General features: G+C 45.5%; 1 protein-coding gene across 2 annotated transcripts in view; it reads right to left on the minus strand.

The window, feature by feature from the left end:
• The window catches only part of PPM1K (protein phosphatase, Mg2+/Mn2+ dependent 1K), a 72,750-nt gene that overhangs the window by 54,443 nt on the left and 3,371 nt on the right, over positions 1-14,936 (minus strand). Inside the window, exon 1 of one of the 2 annotated variants that reach the window (XM_063917061.1) lies at positions 4,549-4,831. The exons of the other annotated variant lie outside the window; for it this stretch is intronic. The gene's annotated coding sequence lies outside the window, so the exon portion shown is untranslated. Of the gene's footprint in view, positions 1-4,548; positions 4,832-14,936 lie in introns of those variants that run through there. 2 annotated transcript variants of the gene reach the window in all.

Below are 14,936 nucleotides of genomic sequence, written 5' to 3' on the forward strand. Positions count from 1 at the left end.
GAATCCACCGGGATTCAGGTTCTGGTAGCGTTAGATTTCACTCGTACCGCTCGAGGAGTGATGAATTATAAATACATTTCCGCACTCGCCAATTTGTTAGATAATATCACTGAAATGTATGATGACACGTTTAGATACACTGGAAGAGAACTTCAAGCTTACAAAACAGAACTAGTTCAGCATAGGATGGTTCTTAATTACCTTACAGCAGTAACAGGCGGATATTGTGTTACATTGGCAACACAGTACGGTATAAAGTGTTGCACGTATATCACAAATAACACCGAGGATCCGGTAGAGGTCATAGACCAAAAGATGGACGATATTCTGCAATTAAAGTGGGAATTTCGTCGGAAACACAATCTCACCCTTGCTGCTGTAGGTAATGAGCTGACTGGTTGGGTGTCATGGTTGAACCCGCGAAATTGGTTCTCCGGTTTGGGAGAGTGGGCTCAAGGAGTCATAATGGATGTTGGAAAGTTTCTCCTGTGTATCTTAGGTGTTGTTATATCTATTGGATTGATATTTAGATGCGGGCAGGCTTTGATGAGGTGTAAACAAAGTACGAAAGTGATGAGCTTGAGGAGTGAGGAAACTGTAATTAACCTGGATTTGATTTATGACCCAATGCTAGAAACCATGACGTAATGATGTAATGAGTATACGGTCCGTCTTTCACCCATTTCTATGTTTTCCTCCGAGGTACAAAGACCCACGTAGACGAAGGACCTGATGAGCCAAGGGTCCGACAACGGAAAGATGGAAAGAAGAAGAGCAGACGACCTGATATACAAGATTTTATGGACAATGCCATGGGTACCCCAGTTTCCCTAGGAACTTTAAAATCACGCTAGCCCAACATTTTTTGTAAATCCATGGACGTTGTTTGCTTTACTCACGATTTATGAGCAAAAGCACAAAGAAGAAGACTGCAATCAAACGACACCAATCAAGACCTCAATCGACGAACGTACATTAACCTGACATAGAATATCATTGCATTTTTCGTAAGTGTTCTTTATCTTCATCTCTGCAACCCTCAGGTAATAACACACATAGTCGATAGGGAATACAGGCACAGATAGCAGCAACCACATACCCCCCCCAATTCATGTATCATCAACTAAAATGTGCATCCCCATTGTGTTACAACCACAGCCGAAATGAGCTCGGTAGAGTTTGACAGCCCATCCACAGACCTGTACCACAGGATAAGAAGGAATTCAAATGTATACTTCGCAATACCTCGAAGCTTGATTTACCACACGTACGGCACGATGATACATGACCCCCCCAAACATGGACTCATACACACATGCTCCTGCTTTCTCACTAGGTCATACTCTCTTCACACCTACTCCATTCTTCCTCCTTTCCCCACCATGGAAATCAATTAACCCCTGACTTACATTTTTCTCCTTAAATATTTTGTGGCAGTTATTATTGACTGCCAAAGGGTGGACTGTCGAAGTCAGAAAAATGTCTCCATGCACGATGCCATATTTGCACCGCACACTGGTCCGTGCTGCGCATGCGTACGCTCTCCCGTGGAAGCGCATACCCGCAATAGCGTGCACTCGCACGCGCAGTATGCGCATTTACGGTAGAGTTTATGTGATCGTAGCGTGCGACTCATTCGTTACAAAAGTTCACAATTAATGTAGTTTATAGATCATGTTCCCCTCAATAGTTTCTGTAAGTTTGGTTTAGATAGAATGTCCCTGAGCGGAGGAATCCCTCTTTGTATTGCACGAAGGGTCTAACAGGAGTCATACAGCAGTATTTGGTACCCATCGGAAGAGTATTTAATTAGCAATATTCCGGTGTTGGTTTGGAGCGTATTAATCGCTCGTGCGAATAGTTATGAACATAAGAAGTTTATGTCCATTTCTATTATTTACCCATACTCAGGTATGCGGCGGGAAACCCAGTTTCCCACCCACCTGAGCCGTTTAAACTCAGCACAGCCCACCTGTATGAATCAACCTATGACCTTTGGTTACAGTACAGGGCCGAATTCCTGTGTCCAATAAACTGAAGGATTGTAGGACCAGGAGATTGCATTGTGTGTGGGGCATAAATAGGCAGGCCGACCACATCCAGCTCTCACTCTCTCATCAACGGTTATCTGCTGATAATCGGGAGCTGGATATCGAGGCGCAGGCGATCATACCCTTTGTGCGTAAGTTCTCTCCGTAATCATTGTCTTTCTGTGAGCCAATTCCTCTCTCTCCCTCTGTGTCTATCTCTCTCTCTCTATTTTCTCTTTTCTCTCGTAACTCCCCTAGACTAAACTTTATAGTATTGTATTGTATTGTATTGTATTAGACCAGGATAGTATTGTAGTTTATCCCTTAGTTAGGTGTTTGGTTAGGAAGTCTTTGTTATATTGTAGTGTATCATTTGTACTGTGTTACTCTTTTACAAGTATACTAGATATAATACAGATAATAGGCTTTGGAACCCTAAAACAGTATCTGTGTATTTACTATAGTGTTAAGTGTTCACTTGAGCGTCGGTGACGCTCAAACAGCTTTGTAGGTAGTCAGGCTACACAAAGTTGCATTTACACCCTGTACTCACATTAAAGGTATTCTGTGTGTTTCGTCGGTATAAGGTTTAATATCAAGGTATAGTGTTGTGAGCGTCTGCATCGCTGGTGACCTCCTCGTGGTCTCGAGTGTATGCTACGCCATAGCGAATCATTCCCCTAGACATAACCAATAACGTGTCCTGTGATCGCTGGGCCGTGAGCGAACGTGACGCTTGAGCGTCTCGCCTACGGCTGAGCGATCGTTACGCAAATAGCGTACCATTACGGTATTTCTTAAGTAAACAGCGTACAGTGTTCTTAGCTTCATAAGGGTTGTTTATACGACATAGGAATTTAGCATTGTCACTATGCACAGTGGGAGATAAGGAAAGTATGTATGTATGTATGTATGTATGTACAGAGGAAGATAAGGGCAGGATGCATGTATGTTATGCACAGTGGGAGATAAGGAAAGTAACTGTGTTGTATGTGTGTATGTGTGTGTGTGTGTGTATGTATGTATGTATGTATGTATGTATGCACAGAGGAAGATAAGGGCAGGATGCATGTATGTTATGCACAGTGGGAGATAAGGAAAGTATGTGTGTTATGCACATAGGAAGATAAGGGCAGGATGCATGTATGCTATGCTATGCACAGTGGGAGATAAGGAAAGTATGTATGTATGTATGTATGTATGTATGTATGTACAGAGGAAGATAAGGGCAGGATGCATTTATGTTATGCACAGTGGGAGATAAGGAAAGTAACTGTGTTGTATGTATGTATGTATGTATGTATGTATGTATGTATGCACAGAGGAAGATAAGGGCAGGATGCATGTATGTTATGCACAGTGGGAGATAAGGAAAGTATGTGTGTTATGCACATAGGAAGATAAGGGCAGGATGCGTGTATGCTATGCACAGTGGGAGATAAGGAAAGTAGGTATGTATGTATGTATGTATGTATGTATGTATGTACAGAGGAAGATATGGGCAGGATGCATGTATGTTATGCACAGTGGGAGATAAGGAAAGTATGTGTGTTATGCACATAGGAAGATAAGGGCAGGATGCATGTATGTTATGCACAGTGGGAGATAAGGAAAGTAGGTATGTATGTATGTATGTATGTATGTATGTATGCACAGAGGAAGATAAGGGCAGGATGCATGTATGTTATGCACAGTGGGAGATAAGGAAAGTATGTGTGTTATGCACATAGGAAGATAAGGGCAGGATGCATGTATGTTATGCGCAGTGGGAGATAAGGAAAGTAACTGTGTTGTATGTATGTATGTATGTATGTATGTATGCATGCACAGAGGAAGATAAGGGCAGGATGCATGTATGTTATGCACAGTGGGAGATAAGGAAAGTATGTGTGTTATGCACATAGGAAGATAAGGGCAGGATGCATGTATGCTATGCACAGTGGGAGATAAGGAAAGTATGTATGTATGTTTGCACAGAGGAAGAGAAGGGCAGGATGCATGTATGTTATGCACAGTGGGAGATATGGAGAGGATGTATGTAGAAGGTAATGATAACGTAAATAGTGCTAGCGACTGTATGAGACGGTGACCACTGTAGCCATCAATGTACACTACAGACATACAGGGAAGGTTCTAGAATAGGATTGTTGTGTCGCGATACTGGACTCCAAGCAAGTGACGTCGGTGACTCCGACAGAGAGCATATCAGGGTCTGTGTATATATAAATATACACAGTCACACACACACACATGTATCATCGTTTACCTCCTGCACCCCTCCCCCTGCCCAGAGCGGGTATGGCTGCAGCATACTCTCCGCCAGGCGGACACACCCACCCCGGGCATTGTCCCCGTACCACATACGCTGCGCACTCCGCATACATGTACACACCGCGCCGGTATGTGTGCACCCCGTCCGCACAGACGTTACAGCACACACCGGCCACTGCCCCACAGGCAGCGGTCAGTGACCGGTCACCCCGCTGCATTACGGCCCAAACATGGAGACGAGACTTACGTGTAAGGGGCGGCCAGTGAGCACCGGGCACACACAGATACCCAGCGGCAACAGTCCTTCTGCAAACCCTGATCTGTCTGTACCAGGGGAACCGGAGCCGCAGCAACCAATCACAGCTTCGATACTGTCACTGTGTCCCGTCCCCAGCTGCAGGCAGCCAATAGGAGGAGGAAGCCAGAGCCACCGCCTCCACCAGCTGGCCGCTCTCCAGAGTGCCCAGGCAGTGGCGGCTGCCGCGGGAGAGGCTGGGCCGCTTGTTCTGTGCTGAGTGGCGGATGCCGCTGCCTGTAACCCACATGGGCGTCACCGCCCCTGCTACACCCGTGTGGTTGCTGTCTGTGTTATTATCACTGGTACTGTGCTGCTACCATTATAGGAATTTCGGATACTTATTCCGCTTACTGGGCGACACTGTCCCGGGCGGAGGCACAGTACCCATGGTCATAGAACACGGTTACTTACACCCCCTTCCCCCATACATAATACAGTGCAACACGTATGTAGAGCTGGGCTAACAGTCACGTGCATGGTTGCTGCATGCTGTGAACCACCCTCCATACAACACCACCAGGGTGGCAGAGGGCACTGCGGCATAATGTGAGGGGGCGCTAAGGCGTGTGTATTACATTTGTGGTGCTGGGAATATTTACGCATTTTATTTTTTAATAACATCATCAGCAATTCAATTTGACAATTGTTTTTGTTAGCGGCCCTCACAAACTTTAATCCAGCCCTGCGGTACCAGACAGAGGGGCTTATTTATTAATCAATTCTGCACTTACAATATACAGAAATTGCTTCTTCCGCATGTCTAAGGGGCAGACTCTACTGTAAGTTTACTTTCAATGTACCAAATAGGAGGTACCGTATTGGAGATTTATCCTGCTTTCCGTCCACAAGCTGCTCCAGCAGCTATCCCCGTAGTTTTGTGGATGTTGCCATATGGATTTGACCGATTTTGTGCAATGGGGCTGTTCTGCCAGAAAGATATTGCAATCAAATGACAATTTCCAATTTTACACTATGGGGTTTTTTGCCTTCCCTTAAAGATGCATACCCGGCTCTCCCTTCTCTAAAGGAGGGTACTCACAGAGCGATCGCTGCTTAAAATCTAAGCAATCTGACTAGATTGCTTAGATTTTAAGCAGTGATCACTCCGTGTGTACCCCCGCAGTGATAGCGATGTGCGGCCCCGTGCATCGCTATCGCTGGTGCTAGATTGCTAGCTGGTCGCTCATTTCAGCCCCCCCCCCCATCGCACGCTCAGCACACATCATGCTGTGCTGAGCAGGGGGAGAGACGTGTGCACACGTCTCTCCCCGAATCGGGCCATTAATAGGCCCTACACACTGGACGATAAAACTAAACGATATGAACGTTCTCGTTCATTAATGAATGAGAACGCGTTCATATTGTTCAGTGTGTAGTCACCAATGATGAACAATGCGCAACCCCGCGCTCGTTCATCGATGGTGCCCCGTCGCTTGCGCATGCAGGCCAGTATGGATGATCTCATCCATATTTGCATGCACTGCTATGGAGCCGGGTGACTGGGGAAGTGAAGAAACCACTCCCCCCGTCACCTCCCCACCGCCGCCGGGTCGCCCGTCAGCCGTATCCTCCGTCGGGCAGCTCGGCGGCAGCTCGCTAGGTGTGTAGGGCCCATAAGACTGAGTATACAATTAGCCGATGTATGGCCCCACATAGCCGATCTGCTGACCGATCTAACGATTGGTAAGGTTTATGCACAAAGGATCTTGTGCCTACACACTTACCGATCATCTGCCTGATATGTCTGGCCAGCAGACCATTTGAATATACCCACCCACTTGTGTCGTCATATTCAATGGATTCTGCAATCGATACAGTATATCATGCATTTGGTGGTTCTGCTGTACACACAGCTAGATGTACTTATATATCTGCATGATACATCGTTTGAAAAATAACAGGAGCTGATTGATTGGTACTTCATCTCCTCCACTTTATCTCTGTCCAAGGCTTAGTACATCTGCCCCATAGTGGCCTTGATTCATGTTTAGAAGTTATGCAAAAAAGAATCTAACTTTGTGTCTGGAACAAGCCGTGTTGCCATGCAAGAGGAGCAAATACATTTATATTATTTCTGTGCAGGGTAAATACTGGCTGCTTTTGCATGTACTGTAGCCCACAAATGTTAGACAGCTTTATTTTTACACTGCAATGTAGATTTCATTTTGAACACATCACACTCAAATCTAATGGTCTCTGCACATGTTACATCTGCCCCACCTGCTGTGCAACATGGTTTTACCCAGTTGCTTGCTTTTTTGCTTTTCTTTCAAACATGAATCAGGCCCAATGTGACCAGCTAGACATCATCCTGCTGCCATAATAATGGGATTTTTTTTATGTGGATACCTGGAGTTGTAGCTCCATCCGCCCCATTGTTAGTCTGGCCCTGACCATTCCTATGGCAGGTGCAGATTTTCTGTCCGAGTACAGCCTCCATAGTGAACGAATGTGTACGCAAATATTTCAGTGACACACCTGCAACACTCCCATGACAGATCATCTCTGTGTGTCACTGCCTAGGAGCACCCAGCACTTTTTTGGAACATATTTGATACCAAGCGTCTCAAGCACAACAGAGCCTTTGGGGAAGATGCATGGACTAAGCTTTAGAGAATGATAAAGTAGAGAGAGTTAAAGTTCCAGGCAATCCGCATCTAACTGCTATGCTACAGGCTGTATTTGAAAAATTGCAGTTAGGAGCTGATTGGTCGGTTTATCTCTCTCCACTTTATTACTCTCCAAGACTTAATGCATCTGCCCCAGTGTGTGTACATGCTGTGTATCGCATGCGCTGAAGGAGTTTTTATTTATTATTTATTTATTAACAGTTTCTTATATAGCGCAGCATATTCCGTTGCGCTTTACAATTAGAACAACAGTAATAGAACAAAACTGGGTAAAAACAGACAGACATAGAGGTAGGAAGGCCCTGCTCGCAAGCTTACAATCTATAGGGAAATAGGCATAGATACACAAGGATAGATGCTACCTATTGCACAATGGTCCACCAGATTGCTAGGTTCTTAATGGGTTGTATGATGATACCCCACAAAGTTATCCAAGTGTCAGGAGGGTGTGAGACTAAAGAAAGACAAGATATGTGATATTATGAATACTCTACAGAGGATGTAATTAGATAGGGAAGCACTGAAGGTTATGTGGGTGGGTCTGGAATTTGATAGGCTTGTCTGAAGAGGTGAGTTTTCAGGGAACATTTAAAGGTTTGGAGACTAGAGGCGAGTCTTACAGTGCATGGGAGGGCATTCCACAGAGTGGGTGAAGCCCGGATAAAGGGGCAGATGTATTAACCTGGAGAAGGCATAAGGAAGTGATAAACCAGTGATATGTGCAAGGTGATAACGGCACCAGCCAATCAGATCCTAACTGTTCATTTACATATTGGAGCTGATTGGCTGTTGCCTTTATCACCTTGCACATATCACTGGTTTCTCACTTCCTTATGCCTTCTCCGGGTTAATACATCTGCCCCAGAGTCCTGTAATTTTGAGTGTGAACAAGTAATGCGTGTGGATGAGAGACGTAGATCTTGTGCAGAGCGGAGAGGTCGGGTAGGGAGATATTTTGAGATGAGTGAAGAGATGTATGTTGGTGCAGTTTGGTTAATAGCCTTGTATGTGAGTAAAAGTATTTTATATTTAATATGGTAGAATACCGGTAACCAATGGAGGGACTAACAGAGCGGATCTGCAGACGATAAACGTCTGGCAAGGAAGATTAGCCTCGCAGCTGCATTCAAAATGGATTGTAGTGGTGAGAGCCTATGTTTGGGAAGACCGGTCAGGAGACTATTACAATAATCAATGCGGGAGATAATGAGAGCATGGATTAGAGTTTTTACTGTGTCTTGTGTAAGATATGGGCGTATTTTGGATATGTTTCTTAGATGTATGTAACATGATCTTGAGACAGATTGAATGTGGGTAACAAAGGACAGTTCAGAGTCAAGAATGACACCTAGGCAGCGAGCTTGTGGGGTAGGGGTGATTGCAGAGTTCTCAACAGTGATAGAGATATCAGGTTGGAAACTACTATTGGCCGGTGGAAATATAATTAATTCTGTTTTGGAAATATTAAGTTTGAGGTGGCGAGATGTCATCCAAGATGAAATGGCAGAAAGGCATTCAGTGACACGGCCCAATACAGATGGTGACAAATCAGGGGAGGATAGGTAGATTTGAGTATCATCCGCATACAGATGGTACTGAAATCCGAAAGAGTTGATTAGTTTGCCAAGAGATGTAATATAGATAGAGAAAAGCAGAGGACCTAGGACTGAGCCTTGCGGTACTCCAACTGAGAGAGGTAGCGAAGGAGAGGTGGAATCAGAGAAACGAACACTGAAGGAGCGATTAGATAGGTAGGATGAGAACCAAGAAAGGGCTGTGTCCTGAATACCTAGGGATTGTAGTGTTTGTATGAGAAGAGAGTGGTCAACAGTGTCAAAAGCAGCAGAGAGATCAAGGAGAATAAGTAGAGAGTAATGTCCTTTAGATTTAGCAGTGACCAAATCATTCACTACCTTAGTCAGTGCTGTCTCTGTGGAGTGTTGGGCACGAAATCCTGACTGAAGTGGGTCCAGTAGGCTGTGTGAGTTAAGAAAGTGTGTGAGGCGAGTGTAGGCAAGTCTCTCCAGTAGCTTGGAGGGGCATGGGAGCTGAGAGATGTAGTTAGAGAGAGAGTTCGGGTCAGAGTTTTGTTTTTTCAGAATGGGAGTAATCACTGCATGCTTGTATAGAGAAGGAAAGATACCAGTAGACAGGGAGAGATTACAGATTTTCGTTAAGGTTGGGATGAGCACAGTAGACAGAGCTTTACTAATTTGTGAGGGTATAGAGTCAAGGGGAGAGGTATTAGAGTAGGCAGATGAAAAGAGTGCAGATACTTCATCTTCATTTGTAGGATCAAAGGAAGAGAAGGTGTTAGAGGGTTCAGGCAGGGAATTGAGCAGGTCACTTGCTGTGGAAGAGCATACCATTTCATTTCGGATCTTGTCAATCTTGTCCTTGAAATAGGAAGCAAGATCTTGCGCACTGACAGTGGCTGGTGGGTTAGGTGAGGGAGGGACAAGAAGTGATTTAAATGTATTAAAAAGTCGCTTGGGGTTAGAGGCTTTAGCAGAGATGAGAGATTGAAAATATGTTTGTTTGGCAGTGTCCAGAGCATTACGATAAGAGTGGTAGGTGGTCTTATATGTGAGAAAGTCACTTGAACTACGAGATTTACGCCACTGGCGTTCAACTTTACGTGAGAGTTTTTGTAAGTGTCTAGTGTATTTAGAGTGCCACGGTTGACATCTAAGTCTACGTGGAGTGTGATGGGTAGCTGGAGCCACTTCATCAAGTGCTGTTACTAGAGTTTGGTTAAGGTGTGACACAGCAGTCTCTGGAGAGGTGAATGTAGAAATTGGTGAGAGCAGTGGTTGCAGAGAGGTAGATAGTTGTTGAAAATTAATAGCGTTAATATTTCTGTGGGTAAGAGGTGTCCTTGTAGACTTTAGGGACATGGAGTTTGAAGTAATGGAGGAGAGCATGCATGTGATAAGGTTGTGATCTGAGAGAGGGAAAGGAGTGTTAGTGAGTTCAGAAACAGAGCATAGTCTGGTGAATACAAGATCAAGGCAGTGGCCCTCCTGATGAGTAGGGGAGTCAGTCCATTGGGAGAGGCCAAGAGAGGAGGTTAGAGAGAGTAGTTTAGAGGCATGGGGAGATTGTGGACTGTCAATAGAGAGATTGAAATCACCCATAATGATGGTGGAGATGTCAGAGGATAGAAAGTGAGGGAGCCAAGCAGAAAAATCTTCCAGAAACTTTTTGGGTTGCCCAGGTGGGCGATAGATAGCTGCAACATGCAGAGAGAAAGGGGTGAAAATCCTAATAGAGTGTACTTCAAAGGATGTAAATGTGAGTGAGGGAACAGGTGGTAAAACAATGTGTGTGTAAGATTTGGACAGTAATATTCCAACACCCCCTCCTTTGATGTTACCAGGCCTGGGGGTGTGTGTGAAGTGGAGGCCACCATGTGACAGTGCTGCAGGGGAGGCAGTGTCTGATTGTGTGAGCCAGGTTTCTGTTATAGCCAGCATATTGAATTTTTTTGCTATGAAAAGGTCATGAATAGCTGTTAATTTGTTGCAAACAGAGCGTGCATTCCATAAAGCACATTTTAGTGACTTGGAGGTAGATGGGAGACAAGTGATGTTGATAAGGTTTGTTGATTTTATATTCCGTTGTGAATCAGCTGAATGTGAGCGTAGTATGTGGATGGGACCTGGATTTGGGGATATGTCACCAGCTAGTAGAAGCAGAAGAAGAGAGAGATAGGTATAGTTGGGGGAGGTGTGTGATAGTTTCTTATGGTGACAGGTAGAGGATGTGACAGTTAGTGTACATAGATAGGTTAAAAGCTCATGAGTGTTAATAAGAGGGGAGTGGATTAATGAGGCTGCAATGTGTACAGAGCGATGCATAACAGGAATAGTGAAGGACAATGTCATTTTATAGAGGATACCATGAAGTGCTATGAGGAAAAACAGTTTGTGGAGCATGGTGTTTATAAAGAGAAAAGTATAGATAGGAAAATGCTTATGGAAATTGTTAGTTAAATGGTAGATTTACCTGCTTTCCAATGTTTTTCAATGTTTGTTCAACTGTTGGTTTAACTGTTCTTTTTAAAATTTCCTAACTTTGTAATTTCCAAACTTCGTATATTTCTAAACTCCTGACAACTGCCCCGCATACAACTGCCCCATAACTGAATGCTAACATATACTAGTTCTAATTTACAAAGGCTTCAGCTGAAGCCAATTGGACATCTAATCAAAGGGCGTATATCTACAAATACAATTACATACACTGCTAAATTATACATTGGTGTGAATAGAGATCAAGAGTTATAGTTTGCAGGAATCATCATTTAGGGATTTTATCGCAGTATCAAAAGTGTCTCAACTCCGTGAACACAATCTTTAATGCCAGACTACTTATGAAAATCAGTATCTAAATGTAACCTATTCAAAAGAAATTACTAAAACATATAGATCATTTATAATAAATGTAATAAATGTTGGTTTGTAAATCAGAAAAATAAATAATTCGACCAAACAGGCTGCAGGCGTTGAGTTCGATTTGCAGGCGTATGGGATGCTGGCTGTCAGGATACCGACCACGGCATCCCGATGATCAGAATCCCGACAGGGGATGGTAAGTATACTTACCTCCCCCCCCCCCCCCCGGCCCCCTAACCCACCCACCCCGTAGCCTAAACCTAACCCTCCCTACAGCATAACCCTCCCCGGTGGTGTCTAACCCTAACCCTCCCTTCCCACATCCTAAACCTAACCTAACCCTCCCCTGCAGCCTAACTCTAACTCTCCCTAGGAAGTGGCTAAACCTAACCTCCCGGGGCCGCAGCCTAACCCTAACTCCCCAACTTCCCATTGGCTTACTTCTACTGTGGCCCGGTGTCAGTTCGTTCGGCATTCCGGCTGTCGGGATTCTGACGCCGGGATGGTGAATCTATTCGGGATGCCGGTGTCGGCATCCCAAATACTGTCAGGATTCCGGCGTCGGCATCCTGATCAGATATGTGATGTGATATCCCCATCAAAATCCTGTATTTACCAAAATATATACAGTATCAAAGTTTGGTTATAAAATAATCTAATAGTTAAATTTAGGCTCATGAGAGTCAGTCGGACTGATTGCATATAACAGCTATTTCTCTATCGTCCTAAGTGGATGCTGGGGTTCCTGAAAGGACCATGGGGAATAGCGGCTCCGCAGGAGACAGGGCACAAAAGTAAAGCTTTTACAGGTCAGGTGGTGTGTACTGGCTCCTCCCCCTATGACCCTCCTCCAGACTCCAGTTAGATTTTTGTGCCCGGCCGAGAAGGGTGCAATTCTAGGTGGCTCTCATAAAGAGCTGCTTAGAGAGTTTAGCTTAGGTTTTTTATTTTACAGTGATTCCTGCTGGCAACAGGATCACTGCAACGAGGGACAGAGGGGAGAAGAAGTGAACTCACCTGCGTGCAGGATGGATTGGCTTCTTGGCTACTGGACATGAAGCTCCAGAGGGACGATCACAGGTACAGCCTGGATGGTCACCGGAGCCACGCCGCCGGCCCCCTCACAGATGCTGAAGCAAGAAGAGGTCCAGAATCGGCGGCTGAAGACTCCTGCAGTCTTCTTAAGGTAGCGCACAGCACTGCAGCTGTGCGCCATTTTCCTCTCAGCACACTTCACACGGCAGTCACTGAGGGTGCAGGGCGCTGGGGGGGGGGCGCCCTGGGAGGCAAATGAAAACCTTTAAAAAGGCTAAAAATACCTCACATATAGCCCCAGAGGCTATATGGAGATATTTACCCCTGCCTAAATGTACTAAATAGCGGGAGACGAGCCCGCCGGAAAAGGGGCGGGGCCTATCTCCTCAGCACACGGCGCCATTTTCTGTCACAGCTCCGCTGGTCAGGAAGGCTCCCAGGTCTCTCCCCTGCACTGCACTACAGAAACAGGGTATAACAGAGAGGGGGGGCAAAATAAATGGCAATATATTAATATAAAAGCAGCTATAAGGGAGCACTTAATCATAAGGCTATCCCTGTCATATATAGCGCTTTTTGGTGTGTGCTGGCAGACTCTCCCTCTGTCTCCCCAAAGGGCTAGTGGGTCCTGTCTTCGTATAGAGCATTCCCTGTGTGTCTGCTGTGTGTCGGTACGTGTGTGTCGACATGTATGAGGACGTTATTGGTGTGGAGGCGGAGCAATTGCCAAATATGAGGATGTCACCTTCTAGGGGGTCGACACCAGAATGGATGCCTTTATTTGTGGAATTACGGGATAGCGTCAACTCGCTTAAGCAGTCGTTTGCCGACATGAGGCGGCCGGACACTCACTTAGTGCCTGTCCAGGCGCCTCAAACACCGTCAGGGGCTGTAAAACGCCCCTTGCCTCAGTCGGTCGACACAGACCCAGACACAGGCACTGATTCCGGTAGTGAAGGTGACGAATCAACCGTATTTTCCAGTAGGGCCACACGTTATATGATTTTGGCAATAAAGGAGATGTTACATTTAGCTGATACTACAGGTACCACTAAACAGGGTATTATGTGGGGTGTGAAAAAACTACCAGTAGTTTTTACCGAATCAGAAGAATTAAATGACGTGTGTGATGAAGCGTGGGGTGCCCCGATAAAAAACTGCTAATTTCAAAGAAGTTATTGGCTTTATACCCTTTCCCGCCAGAGGTTAGGGAGCGCTGGGAAACACCTCCTAGGGTGGACAAAGCGCTAACACGCTTATCAAAACAAGTGGCGTTACCCTCTCCTGAGACGGCCGCACTTAAAGATCCATCAGATAGGAGGATGGAAAATATCCAAAACGGTATAGACACACATGCAGGTGTTATACTACGACCAGCTATTGCGACTGCCTGGATGTGCAGTGCTGGGGTAGTTTGGTCAGAGTCCCTGATCGAAAATATTGATACCCTGGACAGGGACAATATTTTACTGTCGTTAGAACAAATAAAGGATGCATTTCTTTATATGCGTGATGCACAGAGAGATATCTGCACACTGGCATCACGGGTAAGTGCTATGTCCATTTCGGCCAGAAGAGCTTTATGGACACGACAGTGGACAGGCGATGCGTAGAGGAGTTATTTGGGGTCGGTCTATCGGATTTGGTGGCCACGGCTACGGCCGTGAAATCCACCTTTCTACCTCAAGTCACTCCCCAACAGAAAAAGGCACCGACCTTTCAACCGCAGCCTTTTCGTTCCTTTAAAAATAAGAGAGCAAAGGGCGATTCATATCTGCCACGAGGCAGAGGACGAGGGAAGAGACAGCAACAGGCAGCTCCTTCCCAGGAACAGAAGCCCTCCCCGGCTTCTACAAAAGCCTCAGCATGACGCTGGGGCTTCGCAAGCGGACTCGGGGGCGGTAGGCGGTCGTCTCAAGAATTACAGCGCGCAGTGGGCTCACTCGCAGGTAAATCCCTGGATCCTGCAGATAATATCTCAGGGGTACAGGTTGAAATTAGAGACAGAGCCACCTCGCCGTTTCCTGAAGTCTGCTTTACCAACGTCCCCCTCAGAAAGGGAGACGGTTTTGGAAGCCATTCACAAGCTGTATTCTCAGCAGGTGATAGTCAAGGTACCTCTTCTACAACAAGGGAAGGGGTATTATTCCACTCTTTTTGTGGTACCGAAGCCGGATGGCTCGGTAAGGCCTATTCTAAATCTGAAGTCCTTGAACCTGTACATAAAGAAGTTCAAGTTCAAGATGGAGTCACTCAGAGCAGTGATAGCGAACCT

The sequence above is a fragment of the Pseudophryne corroboree genome, chromosome 1 (assembly GCF_028390025.1).
Source record: "Pseudophryne corroboree isolate aPseCor3 chromosome 1, aPseCor3.hap2, whole genome shotgun sequence".
NCBI classification, from domain to species: domain Eukaryota; kingdom Metazoa; phylum Chordata; class Amphibia; order Anura; family Myobatrachidae; genus Pseudophryne; species Pseudophryne corroboree.